A 13,295-nucleotide genomic window follows, 5' to 3' on the forward strand; every position below is an offset into this window, starting at 1 on the left:
TGCTAATATCCTAACGGTATTTGTGATGTTTTCTTCACCGAACTCCATAATCAACCTAGATGCAAACCTGTAACATTTCATAAAATAAAGTTTATCAACACAAAGGTTGGTGAGCAATTCATAAGTTTGAACAATAGATATATAGTATAAAAAGCCACAAAACTAGTATACAAAACCATAAATAATAGCTATAAACTTGGATAAATAGTTATCGCTAACAAGTTAGCGACACCCAACTATAAGGGGTTGCCAAATAGTTTAGGATTTTATAGTTATCGTTAATTGCATTACGTTAACGACACCTTGCCATGAGGGGTTGCCAAATGGTCTAGGATTTATAGTTCCACCATCCAATAGCGATAAACACATAGTCAAATAAGCATAGAACACCAAATCGAGCAATTATTCAAGTAAGGTATACAACAACGTTTGTGGTTTAAGACCCCAAGTATAAAACATTTAGTTTAGATAAGTTGAAATGTCACCCCCAAAATAAAAGATAGAAAACGGGGTATGAAGTTACTCACATTCAAGTTTATTGAAAGATTGATTATTTGGAGATTTGCCGGAACGACGAGTTTAACGTATGAAGCCTAAATAAAAGAAAGTATTGGATTTAGAAAGGTTGTCTTGAAGATCTTTAAATAAAATAATTGTTACAAAAACTAATCAATTAAAGTTCAAGGTTTAAAATGTAACTATTTAAGAATTTATAATAATAACCCTTTTAAAAAATGTAAGTTTGCTCAAAACCGGGTTAAAGTATCTAACCTTAATATTTACTTAACCAATGTTAAGTAATAAGGTGGGGAAAATGCTAAAATGCAAGTTCCATTAGGCTAAAGATACTAAAACGGGTTTTTAACGAGTGTTCGGGTTGTCGGTTCGGGTCTTGACAAATGGTCAAACCCAAAGTCAACTTTCCAAAATATTAATTGTTATGAGATAACTCATTAAAACCTACTAACACTTAACCAAGTATGTAGATCTATTGTTTAGAACTAACAACGCACGTTAAGCGAGTGTTCGGTTTTGTCGGTCCAAGCTATGTTATGAGATCAAGTTGGATCCAACTATTCCAAGTACTTAAGAAAGTAATTAAAATCAGTTTGTAAACTATTTTTTTAAAGAAATATACAAGTCTTGATAACTAAAAACACACTTGTGTGTCTTAAGCGAGTAAAAGTCGATATAGTTCGGTCTCCATCTCACAAATAGTTTATAGATGGTTTCTACATGCCCAAATATCATAGAACTTGTATATTGGTTTTATAAATGAAGAAAACTTAAATTTTACAACAAAAAAAGTTAACTACAAGTCTTTTAAGCAAAAGTTTCGGTTTAGTTCGGTTTCCATCTCCCAACGAGTTCATAGATGGATTCCATATGCTTAATATCAAAGAACTTGTAAAAATGATTTTGAAACTCAAATTTAGCAATGAACATGTTTAAACAACTATTTTAACAAAACTAGTAAACAAAAGTTCGGTTTCCGGTTTGAACTAGTTTCGGTTAAACCGAGGTTAGTCTTATACAAACCCACACCATGGAACTTGTAAATAAGATGAACAAACTAAAGGGTTAGAAGTTAGTCATAAGTGATATGTATAATAAGTTATGTGTGTGTAAATATATATCAAGAACACGAAGTCCTCCATGAAGCCTTGCCTTATGACATTCGAAACTTAACCAACCAAAGTCGGTGAAGTAACAAATAAAGGAAACAAGGGGTGTGTATTATATATATGTTGTACCACCATATTCAAGAGTTAGTAATGTTAGATGAACAAGTTAGAATGAAAGACTATAGTTAGTTTGACTTGAGAAGTCAAAACTTCAAGAATACATAAGAAATAACAACCTTGAATCTATGGAGTTTGAGAGAGTTTTTGGAGATGTAGCAAGAGTAAAATGAAGAAGATGGGTGTGTATATATAGGGAAGGAGTGAAGGGTTGGGTATAAAGATTCTTTTATGGTTTGCATAAAAATGGGTATGTTTAAATGGTCAAACAATGCATAATATAAAAAAATATATTTTATATATTTTAAATGACAAGATCCAATATTTTATATATTTGAAATGTTTGGGTTACAAACGGGTCGGGTTTACATAACAAAAGTGACCCGAAATTGACGAATGTCACAATATTGTTATACTTCTTTAACTTTAAAAAACTAACATATTATGTAAATATTGGTTAGGATCGACTACAAGTCGAGTCAAGCAAGCCCGGACCATGTGTAAGACCAAATAAGGGTCAGAACGAGTCAATGCAAAAAGGGTTAATTTTGTTCGGTTCATGTTGGTACGGTTTTGAGTCGAAAGTGTTCAAGTCAGAATAGGTTTCGGATTAAAACAATGCACCGCGCGAGCCCCCAACTAGTTTTATTAAAAGCTCCAGCTACTCTACCAAACAACTAAATATTTCTAAAAAGCTACAGCTACCAGCTACAGCTTCTAGCCAACAGCTTCCAGCTAATAGCTTTCAGCTACAGCTATCATCTAGTTTTGCTAAACATACCCAAAATGTAAATTTCAATAGTTTAATTTAATACTAATAACAAAGTCTTAAGAATCTTATAATCATATGTTTCTTTATTAATTTGTTAAACTTACAATATAAATAAAACAGGTTAGCCTTTTTGGTCTGTAACTTTCAACCCCCCCCCCCCCCCCCTAAAAGTTTGTCCAAGCTCCGCCACTGATGGTGAGTATATTCATTTGTAAATAACACATTTTTACAATTACAACATTAAGATGTTTTTACACCAGCCTCCTTAAAAATTACCGAAAGGTACTTATCACTCAGCTATATCTGTGATTGTGGTCATATTACTAAGTGGTTAACACTTGTTTATGTTGGAACCCGGTGTATCAATCTATAACTATAACAGATCTCAGATCTGTGTTAATACAATTAATACCTTAATTGATAGATCTAGCTCATAATTAACTGTAATTCAGTGTTATAGGTGTGTATATGTATATGTATTATCAATAGTAGTTGGTATAATATTAAGATTGAAGATCGAGAGAGTATTTGGACAGCAATTCGATAATTAACTCTCTAAAAAACTTAACTTAAGAGTGAACAGGGTTCACTATAAATAGAAGACAGGTCTGGTTCGCTAACATCCCCTAGCGAACCAGAACCTACTTCGTTACATACAATAAATAAGCGAAACACCCCTTGATTCGTTAACATCTCCTAACGAATCAGGAGGGAATAAGGTTAAGTCTTAGTTCGCTAACATCCCTAGCAAACTAGACTGTATACATAACGAACTAGATAATACTTAAACAAATTATTACATTAAATATTAAACAAAAACGTTAACGATAATTACAAAGACTCAAGACGCAAAACCGTGCACTAACAGACACCCCCTCGTCTTGAGCTCTTTGTCTTTAAGTTACTTGAAGCGCTTGGACCGCCAGTCTCTGCAACTATGAATTCCATTTTCATAACAGACACACACAACGCGTTGGAATTGCATAGCCAGGTCGTGTAAGGCCCCGTTACCGGTAACCCTACTTTCGTGTTGGATTTACTCATGAACACAGTTCTAAATATCAGAGTTAATTAAAAACTTTACGCGGAATATAAAACTTTCATAAAACATTACATATCAATTCATAATCATGTCTTTAAACATTCCTCTTGTCTTTCAAAATCAAAACGTAACTTATAAAACATATCGGATCTTCAGATGCCAGGCTTTAGTCTTCTGCCATGTGTCCTCCACTCAAGCCAGCTGTCTCAACCTACTCACCTGCGTGCATACTAAAAGTCAGCTACGCTGAGTGAGTTCTAGTTAATCATACACTACCATGCAATACCTTGTTACATACATACGTACTTAACCTCATAACTTTCTTTCATACACACATAAGTACTCATACCTTCATTCTTACTTACATACTTTCTTTCTTACTTACATACTTTCTTTACATTCATAATCATACGTTTTAAAGAGCCTTTCGCCCTATAACCTCACAGATATTATAAGGGTCTGGTCCCTAACATCACAGATATTATAAGGGTCTGGTCCCTAACATCACAGATATTATAAGGGTCTGGTCCCTATCATCACAGATATTATGAGGGTCTGGTCCCTAACATCACAGATATTATTAGGGTCTGGTCCCTAACATCACAGATATTATTAGGGTCTGGTCCCATGTTTTCGAATATTAGTAGGGTTCGATTCCCTCTTCGTTACCATACAACCATACATCATACCTCGAGTATTATTAGGGCTCGGTACCCCTTTTGTAACCATACAACCATACAACCGTCATTTCCTTCTTTTATTAACTTTCTTACGTTCATACACATAAACATACATATCATACTTGCCATATTTATAACGTTACAACCTGACAGTACGTGCAATATCCGAAGATCGTTCACGAACCATCAAGCAATCATTCATACATATCACATATATCACCTATGGCATACACTTATCACTTTGGATAAATGTATTAACAACACATCAAGTATGCACACAGCCCCGAAAACATAACAAGGAATGGGGCTAGAAACTCACCTGGATCCTGTTACGCTCGCCGTTGATTGTAATTCCTTTCTTTAACTGGGCTCGGCTAACTGTATAATATTTACACATATCAATTACTGCTACTACTATTACTACTACTCATTTTCGATAACCGCCTTAACACATTTTCCATTAGGTTTTTAATTTATTTCATAAACGAACTTCACTTCAGGCGAATCTTGGAAACAACTTGGTTCTGGCTTGATTCGATCGAATAGGAACACGTTCGATCGAATACAACACGTTCGATCGAATAGGAACACGTTCGATCAAACAGGAACACGTTCGATCGAATAGGAACACGTTCGATCGAATGAGTTGGAGACCATTCGGTTGCTTCCCTATTCGGTCGACTGGACTTGTTCGATCTACGCATTCGATCGAATGGACTGATTCGATCGACTGGTTCGATCGAATGAGTCTGATTCGACTCCTTCAAGCTGGGCGACGGAGAAACCCACGGGTTTTCCAGATTTTCCAGATTTTTGACCCAAAATCGAAGTTTTTGACATGGAAATGCTCGGGATTGAAAGGGCTATCGATTCCTAGTACTTTTAAACACAAAAGCTTGCATTTTGACACCAAAACAAGGCGGTTTTTGACCCGAAAACTCAAGTTACGTTTTTGCTCGATTTGAGGCCGAAATGGTTATGAAAACGGATGATTTTCGAGAGGGACTTACCAAAAACGATTAGGAACAAGATTGTGGACTCGGATTTGTGATTTGAGAACTTTCTCTCTCTAGCTTCTCTATCTAGAAATGAGAGTGTTTGGGTGGGTGTAAGTGAAGGAAGATGGTGAAAATGGTGGAAGTGTCAAGAACTTTCGTTTATATACTACGGGTTTGGTTAGGCTCGGGTTGGCTTCCTACGGGTCGAGACAGGCCGAGTTCATAAAATAACTAAGCCCAAGACCCGTTCCTTACTCGACATTAAATAACTAAAACGTGAATTTACTAAACATAACTTTCTTTTATTTATCAATATAAAAATTTTAGGATGTTACAAGTCTTCCTCCCTTAAAGAGGTTTCGTCCCCGAAACCTAACTATTACATAAACAAACTAGGGTAAAACTTGCGCATCTCATCCTCGACTTCCCAAGTAGCATCAGATCCCTTGCGGTGTTTCCATATCACTTTGACCAAGGGTATAATCTTGTGACGAAGCTGCTTCTCCTTGCGATCAACGATCTTTATCGGTTGCTCGATGTAGTTCAATTGTTCATCAACCTCAATGTCCATTAATGGCACGTGAGACGTGTCATCAGCTAGACACTTCCTCAGATGAGAAACATGGAAGGTTGAATGAATTCCTTCTAACTCATCGGGTAAATCCAGTTTGTAAGCTACTTCACCCACACGTTTTACAATCTTGAACGGTCCAATGTACCTCGGACTCAACTTTCCTCTTTTCCTAAAACGGATAATCCCCTTCCAAGGCGAGACCTTAAGCATCACATAGTCGCCAACGTTAAACTCAATTGGTCGTCGCCGCTTATCCGCATAAGACTTTTGTCTGTCTTGAGCGGCTTTCATTCTTGCTTTGATCTGATCGAACTTTGAAGACGTTTCTTGAACCACTTCTATACTTCCCATTTCCTTCTGACCAATCTCACCCCAACACACCGGGGTTCTACATCGTCTACCGTACAGCATCTCAAACGGTGGCATACCAATACTCGAATGGTAACTGTTGTTATAGGAGAACTCTGCCAGATGCAGATGATCATCCCAATTTCCACCAAAATCTAAAACGCAAGCACGTAGCATATCCTCAAGGGTTTGGATCGTCCTTTCAGACTGTCCATCGGTTTGAGGATGATACGCCGTACTGATGTTCAACCTCGTCCCCATAGCTTCATGAAATTTCTTCCAGAACCTCGAAGTAAACCGTGTATCCCTATCAGACACGATCGATAACGGTACTCCATGCTTGGTTACAATTTCTTTAATGAACAAGCTTGCTAACGTTTCTGACGAGATGGCCTCTCGTATGGGCAGAAAATGAGCACTCTTGGTCAAACGGTCCACAATCACCCAGATGGTATCATGATGCTTAGCTGTACGAGGTAGCTTAGTTATGAAATCCATGGTGATGTGTTCCCATTTCCACTCAGGTATCTCTAGCGGTTGCATCTTCCCATAAGGCTTTTGGTGCTCGGCCTTGACTTGTAAGCAAGTTAAGCACTTACTAACATAATCCACTACATCACTCTTCATTCCTGGCCACCAGTAATCTCTTTTCAAGTCTTGGTACATCTTTGTAGCTCCAGGATGGATTGAGTACCTTGACTTATGAGCTTCATCTAAGATTCGACTTCTAAGATCACCATGGCGTGGAATCCACATACGGTCAAATCTAGTTTTAACTCCATGAGTGTTTTCCATCAACTCATCTTGCTGGCCATAAATCCTTTCTTTCTTTTCTAACCCTTCGTCTACTAACACTTCTGACTGCACTTTGATGATTTCTTCAAAAAGACTTGAGTTCATGATCAACTTGTATGACTTCACTGTTGCAAGGACTTCCTCATTCTACCGACTTAACGCATCAGCGACCACGTTAGCTTTACCGGGGTAATACTTAATCTCACAGTCGTAATCCTTTATCAATTCTAACCATCTTCTCTGCCTCATGTTCAGTTCTTTCTGCTCGAAGAAGTACTTTAAACTCTTATGATCTGTATAGATAGTACACTTAGTGCCGTACAGATAATGCCTCCATATCTTAAGAGCATGCACTACAGCTGCTAACTCCAAATCATGCGTCGGGTAAGTACTCTCATGGACCTTCAACTGTCTAGACGCGTAGGCTATCACCTTCCCTCGTTGCATCAACACGCAACCTAACCCTTGATGCGAGGCATCAGCACAAACAACAAAATCCTCATCACCATCGGGTAAAGTAAGGATTGGAGCTTGCGTGAGTCTCTTCTTCAATTCTTCAAAGGCTTCCTCCTGAAACTTTCCCCAATTGAATACTATCGTCTTACGGGTCATACCGGTCAGCGGTGCGGCTATCTTGGAGAAACCTTCGATGAATCTCCTATAGTAGCCAGCTAACCCTAGGAAGCTTCGTATATCAGTCGGATTCTGCGGAGTCTTCCAATTCGTTATCGCTTCAATCTTAGCTGGGTCCACGGTAATCCCCTCCGGATTAACCACATGACCTAAAAATTGCACTTCCCTTAACCAGAACGCGCACTTCGAAAACTTGGCGTACAACCTTTCTTTCTTCAGAACTTCCAATACCTCTCTCAGATGCTCGGCATGGTCAGACTCACTCTTTGAATAAATCAATATATCATCGATGAAGACGATAACCGACTTATCCAACATCGGTCGACACACCCTATTCATCATGTCCATAAATGCTGCAGGAGCATTTGTTAGACCGAATGACATTACAAGGAACTCGTAGTGTCCATACCGCGTTCGGAACGCTGTTTTAGGGATGTCTACCTCTTTCACCTTCAGCTGATGGTAGCCTGATCTGAGATCTATTCGTGAGAACCAACTCGAACCTTGCAGTTGGTCAAACAGATCGTCAATCCTAGGCAAGGGGTATCTATTCTTTACCGTAAGCTTATTCAACTCACGATAGTCTATGCACATTCTCATACTTCCATCCTTTTTCTTCACAAACAAAACCGGTGCGCCCCACGGAGAAACACTCGGTCTGATAAAACCCTTGTCGAGGAGTTCTTGCAGTTGGGACATCAATTCCTTCATCTCGGACGGTGCTAGACGGTAAGGCGCCTTCGCGACGGGCTGGGCTCCTGGTACTAGATCTATCTGAAATTCTATCTCTCGCTCAGGTGGCAACCCCGGAAGATCCTCAGGGAATACTTCTGGGTAGTCGCGCACAATAGGAACATTCTTCATTTCTTTCGTCTCGGCCGTAGCGTTGACAACATACGCCAGGTAGGCACCGCACCCTCGCCTTAACAAACCCTCGGCTTTTATCATCGAAATGACATTAAGCCCATAACTCTCCTTATCACCATAAACCGTCACCGCACTACCATCCAATGACTTTAACCTTATCATCTTACTTTTACATACTATCTGAGCCTCAAACTCAGACAACCAATCCATACCCAAGACTACATCGAACCCTCCTAAGGCCATAACATACAAAGTAACAGGGAACTCATGTCCCTCTAACTCTATCTTACAATTCTTCACCATTTTTGTTATTTTCACCGAAGTGTCACTTGCGGTTTCTACTACAAAAGTTTCAGACACTCGGCAGCCTTTCATTTTAGCTAGTTTACTAAACGTCGTAGCTACAAAACTTCTATTCGCACCAGAATCAAATAATACAGAAGCGGAAACATCGTTCACTAGAAACGTACCTGTGACGACATCCGGAATCTGCCTGGCTTGTTCCTGGGTCAGCATGTAGGCTCTAGTTCTGGGCCTAGCTTGATCGGCATCCTTCTTTCCACTACCTCCAGCTACACCTTCAGTGCACTCCCTTGACATATGGCCTGTCTTGCCACATTTGTAACATGTTGGCTTCGCACTGCACTCATTGGCATAATGCCCTACCTTCCCGCACTTATAACAGGCATTCGACCCCATTCTGCATTCTCCACCATGAGCCTTTCCACATTTGAGACAAACATTAGAACTTTTACCCCACTTGCATTCACCACCATGCCTCTTTCCGCAGGTCTTACACGATCTCTTCTCCCACACTTTCTGTTTCTTATCCCTGGAGTTCCATAACTGAGTACCGGGTCGTTTAGCAGGAGTGACCCCTTTCTTCTCTTTCTCTTCGTCCCTTTCCACCCTATCATCCGCGGCCACGTCAGCATAGACCATTTCCGCGAGTCCAACAGCCGAATCAAAAGTAGCAGGTTGAATCGCCCTGACTAACATGCGGACCTTTTGTGGCAACCCCCTCACATAACACTTGATTCTCTTGACCTCAGTGTCAACCATGTCAGGCACCAACCTAGATAGTCGGTTGAACTCCGTGGTATACTCACGATGCGTCATCATACCGGCTTTTAAATTCTGGAACTTCATCTCCGTTCTTTCAACCTCGGCATCTGCACAGAACTTCTTCATTACCAACTCTTTCAAATCTTCCCACTTCATCTCTTTGATCTCTTCACGGGTCTTCCTCTGCTCCACACTCTCCCACCAATACATAGCCTCATCTACGAATGACTGAGTAGCATAACCCACAGCTTGGTCGGGACGGCATTCGCTAATGCGGATAACCTTGTCCATAGCGGTTATCCACTGGAGAGTAGCGATTGCGTCTCCTAAACCAGTCAGCTTAGGCGGGTCACAACCTTTGAAGGACTTATAGCTGCACCCACCTTGTCCTCCTCTCCTATCATCGACTTTCACAGACTTATCCCCACTCGAGGCCCCTCTTTCACCTTCCCCATCCCTTCTACCATCACCACCCGCCCCTTCAGCAGTTCGCTCACGGCTTCCAGCAGATCCTTCGGGATTCAGGTTCTTCACAGCAGCAACTACAGCCTGAACGATGGCTGCTTGAACTGCGGGGCTAAGTTGAACTTCTTCGTTGTTGTTCTGGTCTCCTCCAGCTGCGCTTCCCTCATCTTCGGTGTGGGAAGCTTCTTCCACCGAGGGTTGCCGGACAAGACGAGGCCTGCCACGACGCCCAGTGCGACCCCCAGTTTCAACAAATTCTCCAGCTCCAGCCATCAGTATCCTATATGAGAAAACACAAACATCATCACTCAAGGAACTATTTAGTACAAGGATAGTAAGGCTAACAGGTAATAACAGTGGCCAGTTGTGTTTAGCTGATCACGTTACTTTCCGTGTCCTATACACTTCCCTTTATGAGTCTATTTGTGCTGGGTCTACTTAAGCAGTTTGTCAAATCAAACAATCAATTATTCCTATCCCTGACGTTCACATATCTTTCCTTTCTCATTAATATATATCATTTAATCATACACCTTACCTTCACTGATCTTGCTTGAGCGACACATGGCATTCTTGAACTGGCATCTTCTTTCCTTTCTTACTTAAATCCCATTCTCTGTTCGAGTCTAAGCATGTAGGATGCTTAAATCTCTCGAACTTTGCCCTGATACCAACTTGTAAGGCCCCGTTACCGGTAACCCTACTTTCGTGTTGGATTTACTCATGAACACAGTTCTAAATATCAGAGTTAATTAAAAACTTTACGCGGAATATAAAACTTTCATAAAACATTACATATCAATTCATAATCATGTCTTTAAACATTCCTCTTGTCTTTCAAAATCAAAACGTAACTTATAAAACATATCGGATCTTCAGATGCCAGGCTTTAGTCTTCTGCCATGTGTCCTCCACTCAAGCCAGCTGTCTCAACCTACTCACCTGCGTGCATACTAAAAGTCAGCTACGCTGAGTGAGTTCTAGTTAATCATACACTACCATGCAATACCTTGTTACATACATACGTACTTAACCTCATAACTTTCTTTCATACACACATAAGTACTCATACCTTCATTCTTACTTACATACTTTCTTTCTTACTTACATACTTTCTTTACATTCATAATCATACGTTTTAAAGAGCCTTTCGCCCTATAACCTCACAGATATTATAAGGGTCTGGTCCCTAACATCACAGATATTATAAGGGTCTGGTCCCTAACATCACAGATATTATAAGGGTCTGGTCCCTATCATCACAGATATTATGAGGGTCTGGTCCCTAAAATCACAGATATTATTAGGGTCTGGTCCCTAACATCACAGATATTATTAGGGTCTGGTCCCATGTTTTCGAATATTAGTAGGGTTCGATTCCCTCTTCGTTACCATACAACCATACATCATACCTCGAGTATTATTAGGGCTCGGTACCCCTTTTGTAACCATACAACCATACAACCGTCATTTCCTTCTTTTATTAACTTTCTTACGTTCATACACATAAACATACATATCATACTTGCCATATTTATAACGTTACAACCTGACAGTACGTGCAATATCCGAAGATCGTTCACGAACCATCAAGCAATCATTCATACATATCACATATATCACCTATGGCATACACTTATCACTTTGGATAAATGTATTAACAACACATCAAGTATGCACACAGCCCCGAAAACATAACAAGGAATGGGGCTAGAAACTCACCTGGATCCTGTTACGCTCACCGTTGATTGTAATTCCTTTCTTTAACTGGGCTCGGCTAACTGTATAATATTTACACATATCAATTACTGCTACTACTATTACTACTACTCATTTTCGATAACCGCCTTAACACATTTTCCATTAGGTTTTTAATTTATTTCATAAACGAACTTCACTTCAGGCGAATCTTGGAAACAACTTGGTTCTGGCTTGATTCGATCGAATAGGAACACGTTCGATCGAATACAACACGTTCGATCGAATAGGAACACGTTCGATCAAACAGGAACACGTTCGATCGAATAGGAACACGTTCGATCGAATGAGTTGGAGACCATTCGGTTGCTTCCCTATTCGGTCGACTGGACTTGTTCGATCTACGCATTCGATCGAATGGACTGATTCGATCGACTGGTTCGATCGAATGAGTCTGATTCGACTCCTTCAAGCTGGGCGACGGAGAAACCCACGGGTTTTCCAGATTTTCCAGATTTTTGACCCAAAATCGAAGTTTTTGACATGGAAATGCTCGGGATTGAAAGGGCTATCGATTCCTAGTACTTTTAAACACAAAAGCTTGCATTTTGACACCAAAACAAGGCGGTTTTTGACCCGAAAACTCAAGTTACGTTTTTGCTCGATTTGAGGCCGAAATGGTTATGAAAACGGATGATTTTCGAGAGGGACTTACCAAAAACGATTAGGAACAAGATTGTGGACTCGGATTTGTGATTTGAGAACTTTCTCTCTCTAGCTTCTCTCTCTAGAAATGAGAGTGTTTGGGTGGGTGTAAGTGAAGGAAGATGGTGAAAATGGTGGAAGTGTCAAGAACTTTCGTTTATATACTACGGGTTTGGTTAGGCTCGGGTTGGCTTCCTACGGGTCGAGACAGGCCGAGTTCATAAAATAACTAAGCCCAAGACCCGTTCCTTACTCGACATTAAATAACTAAAACGTGAATTTACTAAACATAACTTTCTTTTATTTATCAATATAAAAATTTTAGGATGTTACAGGTCGTAATCTTCACGGCGCTCAATCAAAATCTGCTTCTTGTATAGCACATCATCGTCTGTTTCAGATAAATTAACCAACCACATCGGGTCGATTATCTTGATCAGTTCAGTCTCCAGTCCTCGACCAAGAACAATGACGGCCTCGCCTGTACGATTGTCATAGTACCATTGGTTGAAAGAGAGATGCATTTGTTGGGGCATCGTCTTCACCGGAACCTGCTTCAATGTCTTTGGCAGTTTAATCTTTAGGACAAGTTTCTTCCAGCCAGTCCTCGAATCAATCTCGTCAGTACGCTTACGTTTCGGGACCTGAGGCTTAAGAAACTTGAAGCCATTATTAACCTCGAATAGTAAGTGTTGATGAAACCACTCAGCTATTCGGTAACCCCCACGATTGATAAACGGACGTCTCACGAGGGTACAAACATCTCACCGCGGCAAAGTAAGAACATCCATCATCTTTTCGTAATACTGTACACCTTTCTCCCACTTTATTATGCATACTTTAAGCTCATAATCATACAACCAGGAGACAATATCACCATGTACCTTGGAAACCGTCTTGAAAGAGGTCAC

The sequence above is a fragment of the Bidens hawaiensis genome, unplaced genomic scaffold (genome assembly GCF_021521415.1).
Source record: "Bidens hawaiensis isolate Kalapana, Puna unplaced genomic scaffold, B.hawaiensis_p1.1 tig00022894_1, whole genome shotgun sequence".
NCBI classification, from domain to species: domain Eukaryota; kingdom Viridiplantae; phylum Streptophyta; class Magnoliopsida; order Asterales; family Asteraceae; genus Bidens; species Bidens hawaiensis.